This window comes from Heptranchias perlo, unplaced genomic scaffold (assembly GCF_035084215.1).
Source record: "Heptranchias perlo isolate sHepPer1 unplaced genomic scaffold, sHepPer1.hap1 HAP1_SCAFFOLD_50, whole genome shotgun sequence".
Classification (NCBI taxonomy): domain Eukaryota; kingdom Metazoa; phylum Chordata; class Chondrichthyes; order Hexanchiformes; family Hexanchidae; genus Heptranchias; species Heptranchias perlo.
In genome coordinates, this window is record NW_027139516.1 from 8,694,100 (window position 1) to 8,700,099 (window position 6,000).

Below are 6,000 nucleotides of genomic sequence, written 5' to 3' on the forward strand. Positions count from 1 at the left end.
ATGCTGACTGTCCTTGATTCGTCCGTGCCTTTCGAAGTGATAGTTTAACCTGTCCCTCATTTGAAATGGAATTTTTCTCCTGCTTGCTGCAATAACAGATAAGGCGGTTGTCAGTACTCAGTCCCGGTTAGCTCAGTTGGTAGAACATGAGACTCTTAATTTCAAGACCGTGGGTTCGAGCCCAACGTTGGGCGAGGACCACTTTAAACTTTTATGCTGCTGTCACTGGCCAACAGTGCAGAAATAATGCAGAATAAAGCAGGATATCGGTAGTCAGAATGGCCGAGCGGTCTAAGGCGCTGCGTTCAGGTCGTCGTCTCTTCTCCAGGCGTGGGTTCGAATCCCACTTCTGACAGTGCTTACTTTTACCAAGACGTGGAAATATTTTATTTGTGGATTGGGCTCCAGCTGATTTTTCTTCCAAGTTGATTTGCTCCTCCCACAAAAGCAACTAGCTTTGTCATGGATATGTGACTTGAGAAGTTTTGAATGCTGAAATGTTTGACATATTAATGACCTGGAGAAAGAAATAGAACAGCAGTGGGAAACAATAAAAACGCTGATCAATAGAGTCCAGGAGAAATATATCCCACGACAAAGCAAGAAACAACTAGCCAGAAATGACACACCAGGGTTGAATCAAGAAATAAGGACAAAATTGAAACTAAAGAAAAAGGCCCACACTGGACAATAAAGGAGAGAGGGGAATGTGAAAAGACCGGGAAAGAAGTCTAACGAACTATTGGAAAGGCAAAAAGGAATATCAAAAAAGCAAAGTATTCTAGACACATCAACAGCCAAAGAAAATTTAGGATAGGAATCGGGCCACGCAGGGATACACACGACAAACTCACAGGCAATGACAGCGAAATGGCAGAAATATGAAATAATCACTTTTCTTCAGTATTTACCAGGGAGACTAATATTGTGGGCATGACAGGAGAAGAAGAGATCAAAAAAATATAAAGACATTTAAGATCGAAAGGGGGGAGATAATTCATTAACTAATCAAAGCTAGAGAGGAAATTTCCTGTTCGGAGCCGAACCAGAGTTCCAAATAGCTCAGCGACGCTAATTTCCATATTACTGTTCAGGAGCTTATTTCACAGGGACACGATTACTGCGCTCCATTGAGGGAGGCTCAGGGAAAGGCGGAAATTGATCTATTAATAGAATCATAGAATAAGACAGCGCCATTCGGATGCCATTCGGCCCATCGTGCCTGTGCCAGCTCTCTGAAAGTGCTGTCCAGTTCGTCCCACTCGCCTGCTGTTTCCTCATAGCCCTGAAAAAGTTTCCATCCAAGCGTTTATCCAATTCCCTTTTGAAAAGTTAAGAAAAACAATATTGAAAGGGGTGCTGGGGCCTCTGCAGCGTCGATGCAGAGTGTGTGATGATTGAAGTTATCAAGATGGTTGCTTTACACATGGTATGTTGTGCAATCATCCTGAAATACCTTCAATATCCAATACAAATTGAATTGCAAACCTGATGGACCAAAACTGGAAAACACGTCAAGAGTGAACGCAAATCATCTGGGACCCGTTTTCAGCCTCACGGCACTTTAAATAAAGTGGAATAACTTTGCATTGAAATGATCTGGAACTTGCATCTGTGCCTTTATCTGTTCCATTTCTTGAAGTTGCTGGCGTCTGATGATGTACACGCCTCTGCTCCCTCCATTGAACAAGAAAGGAGGTGTTTGACGTTGACGGGACCTGTTGGTTATGTGCTCATCCTTGACATTGAGTGGGTTCGCATCCTTTATGGGCGTCAGCTTTGGTCCAGCGGTGAACTTCGCAGTAAACAAGTTCGACACCGTCTCACCACGGGCGCTGACTGACATGTTTATTGTTATTTCTTTCAGACCTAAATAAATAGTAACCGTGATTTCAAAATTGCACTAAGTGAATTTTCGGTAGTCGCCTTTAAATTGTCGATTTTGAATCAATTCCAGTGTTCGTGTCAGTTTGTTGCATGAAATAAATGAGGGTATCAGGCGCTCCCCTCCCTGCCACTGGGTCGGTGCTGAGTCAGGGTTTAGACCAAACATCTGTTTTTTTTTGTGAAAAAGCAATTAAAACCTTCATTCAGGCATTATCCAGTCTCATGTGAGCGGTGAAAGAAACAGTGAACCCGATGTGATGTGAACACGCAGCCTTTTGATCTGGAGTCAGACCTTTGCGCCACGCACTCTGAAGACAGGATCCTGGATGTTATTATGCATATGAACGTTTCTCAAACACCTTTTCATATATTGGTTGAATAGATAGGGCGAATCAAATCTCCGCCAGATCCCATCGGGAATGAGATAGCATTGGAAACAGCCTTCACCCCCAATATCACGCTGGCATTCATCGCCTGCTCTCAGCGGACTGCAATAACAGGGCTGGGAGATATGGACTTTGTTCACATTATTCAGCGATGTGAATCGTTAAATATTTAATCATTTTTAATGGGGACAAGGTTTCAAAACGTTTCCGCCCAGTTTCGAACCGGGGACTTTTCGCGTGTGAGGCGAACGTGATAACCACTACACTACGGAAAGCTGATGTCACAATCGCCGTGTTAAGGATATAACCCCTCAGCCAAAATAATTTCCGTATTACTGTCCAGGAGCTCATTTCACAGGGATACATTTACTGCGCTGTATTTCGGAAGGCTGCAGAGAAGGATCGGTGGCGATGGTCAGGCAGGGAATCCCAGAGCATCGCGCCCACACAAACATTTCACTGTTTTTTTTGCATGTGGCTGATATCTGATGGCAGTGTAAATTATGGCGAATCAGGCATGCTCAAATGACATTGTTCACAGAGTGTTTTCTTGCTGCCAAATCGCACATTTGAAAACTTGAAATGAGGTCGGAGCCATTTGAAGTGCTCCCAGTTACTGCAGATCATGAATTCAAACCTGGCACCGGCTTCAGGGCGATCAGAATGAGGCAATGAATTCGAAAGTGGGAAGAAAAAGGCGTGATTTTCGTCCCTGGGTGGGTTCGAACCACCAACCTTTCGGTTAACAGCCGAACGCGCTAACCGATTGCGCCACAGAGACCATCTGGCAGTTTTTCTTGCAAGATACACTAAAGCAGCGTGTCACCTACACAAAGTTCCATGTTGCAGCCACAGGAATGCAATTGACCATTATCAGTGTTACTTTTCCAGAAATAAAGGATGGGACATTGTTTGTGGAAACATGGAAACGGCCTGGTCTCGCTCAAAGCATCGATATCACCGCCAACCAGCTCTCCTGCAACCGGCGCGCCCACCGGTGCTTTGTCTGTTGCCAAGTCGCACTGTGGGAGAACCTTCGCCACACGGACTGCAGCGGTTCAAGAAGGCGGCTCACCACCACCTTCTCAAGGGCAATTATGGATGGGCAATAAATGCTGGCCTCGCCAGCGACGCCCACATCCCATGAACGAAAAACAAAAAAGTATTCTGAGCGTTCAGGCGAGGTCGTGTCGGACTGACCTGATTGAATTTTTCGAGGAGCTGACAAGAAGGATCGATGAGGGTAGCGCAATTGATGCCGTCTGCATGGATTTTAGCAAGGCTTTTGAAAAATTCCCACACGGCAGATTGGTCAAAAAAGTGAAGGCCCATGGGATCCAAGGGAATGTGGCTCGTTGGATCCAGAACTGGCTCAGTGGCAGGAAGCAAAGGTTAATGGTCGACGGGTGTTTTTGCGGCTGAAAGGCTGTTTCCAGTGGGGTGCCGCAGGGGTCGATACTTAGTCCTTTGCTTTTTGTGGTGTACATTAACGATTTGGATTTTAACGTCGGGGGCATGATAAAGAAATTTGTGGGTGACACAAAAATAGGCCGTGTGATTGACAGCGATGCGGAAAGCTGTCGAATGTGGGGGTTCAGGCAATTTTCTGATAACAAAGCACTTAATCTATCTCTGAACGAATTTTGAACGAATACGTGTGTTTGACCCAGCACAGGCACGATGGGCCGAATGATCTCCTCTTGTGGACTAACATAATACGATGATTCTTAGTTTTGTCAGACGGAAAAGCAACACATTCCAAATAAGAGCAGAGAGAGGAAACTAGTCTAACAGCATAACAGCACGGTGAGATATTGTATTTGAGAAGGATGAGGAGGGATAGTTTTTCATGGTGGTAGTCACATGGAGTATCATTTGTGACTTTGATAAGGACCATTTCATGCTGGTACTGTGTGTGAGTGTGGGATTCGTTCTGTATCTGTCAGTCTCTGGTACTGTGTGTGAGTGTGGGATTCATTCTGTATCTGTCAGTCTCTGGTACTGTGTGTGAGTGTGGGATTCATTCTGTATTTGTCAGACTCTGGTGCTGTGTGTGAGTGTGGGATTCATTCTGTATCTGTCTGTCTCTGGTACTGTGTGTGAGTGTGGGATTCATTCTGTATCTGTCAGTCTCTGGTACTGTGTGTGAGTGTGGGATTCATTCTGTATCTGTCTGTCTCTGGTACTGTGTGTGAGTGTGGGATTCATTCTGTATCTGTCAGTCTCTGATACTGTATGTGAGTGTGGGATTCATTCTGTATCTGTCATTGTCTGGTACTGTGTGTGAGTGTGGGATTCATTCTGTATCTGTCAGTCTCTGGTACTGTGTGTGAGTGTGGGATTCATTCTGTATCTGTCAGTCTCTGGTACTGTGTGTGAATGTGGGATTCATTCTGTATCTGTCAGTCTCTGGTACTGTGTGTGAGTGTGGGATTCATTTTGTATCTGTCAGTCTCTGGTACTGTGTGTGAGGGTGGGATTCATTCTGTATCTGTCAGTGTCTGGTACTGTGTGTGAGTGTGGGATTCATTCTGTATCTGTCAGTCTCTGGTACTGTGTGTGAGTGTGGGATTCATTCTGTATCTGTCTGTCTCTGGTACTGTGTGTGAGTGTGGGATTCATTCTGTATCTGTCAGTCTCTGGTACTGTGTGTGAGTGTGGGATTCATTCTGTATCTGTCAGTCCCTGGTACTGTGTGTGAGTGTAGGATTCATTCTGTATCTGTCAGTCTCTGGTGCTGTGTTTGACTGTGGGATTCATTCTGTATCTGTCAGACTCTGGTACTGTGTGTGAGTGTGGGATTCATTCTGTATCTGTCAGTCTCTGGTACTGTGTGTGAGTGTGGGATTCATTCTGTACCTGTCACTCTCTGATGTTGTGTGTGAGTTTGGAATTGATTCTGAATCTTGTCAGCAGTGTGTGTGAGCGTTTGTGATTCATTCTTGATATGCAGTCTCTCATACTGTGTGTGAGTGTGGGATTCTTTCGGTACCTATCAATCCCTGGTACTCCATGTGAGTGTGGGATTCATTCTGTATATACAGTCTCCAGTACTGTATGTGGGAGTTGAATTCATCCTATATATGCAGCTACTCATACTGCATGTCAGTGTGGGATTCATACTGTACCTGTCAGTCTCTGGCACTGTGTGTGAGTGTGGGATTAACTGTCTGTCAGTCTCTTGGAATGTATGTGAGTTTGGGATTCCTTCTGCATCTGTGAGAGTTGGATTCATTCTGTGTCTGTGTGTCTCTGGTACTGTCTCTGAATGTGAGATTCATTCTGTATCTGTACGTAATTATTCTCTCAGATTATATTATCGTGTTCAATATTGTAGCTTTAATATCTCAATGTTCAAGTAGTTTTACTTATTGTTTAATTGGTAAATATGGACAAACTTTAGGATTTGATGCTGGAGGTTTTAATCAGATTATTTGTGTGCTTTTTGGAGTACTATTAAATCTGTATCTCTGTGAGTACTGTTGTGGATGATAATGTATCTTTAAAACTGATAAGGTGACATTTTTGAATTGGTATGTAATGTGTAGATCAGTCTGTAGAAATGGAATTGATACCGTATCTTTCAGTCGAATATTGTATGAGATTTTTGGACTGGTATGTAATGTGTATCTCTGTCTGCACTAATAGAATTGATACTCTATCTTTAAATCTCATTCTACGAGTACATTCTGAACAGGTATCTAATTTGTTTCTCAGCATTACTATC

General features: G+C 43.9%; 3 non-coding genes across 3 annotated transcripts; 1 reads left to right on the plus strand and 2 right to left on the minus strand.

The window, feature by feature from the left end:
- The first annotated feature begins 272 nt into the window (after positions 1 to 272).
- trnal-cag (transfer RNA leucine (anticodon CAG)) lies at positions 273 to 355 on the plus strand. The gene has a single exon. It is a non-coding gene; the product is annotated as a tRNA-Leu (tRNA).
- A 2,120-nt stretch (positions 356 to 2,475) lies between these two features.
- On the minus strand, positions 2,476 to 2,549 carry trnav-cac (transfer RNA valine (anticodon CAC)). The gene has a single exon. It is a non-coding gene; the product is annotated as a tRNA-Val (tRNA).
- A 431-nt stretch (positions 2,550 to 2,980) lies between these two features.
- Positions 2,981 to 3,054, minus strand: trnan-guu (transfer RNA asparagine (anticodon GUU)). The gene has a single exon. It is a non-coding gene; the product is annotated as a tRNA-Asn (tRNA).
- Between the last annotated feature and the right edge of the window lie 2,946 nt (positions 3,055 to 6,000).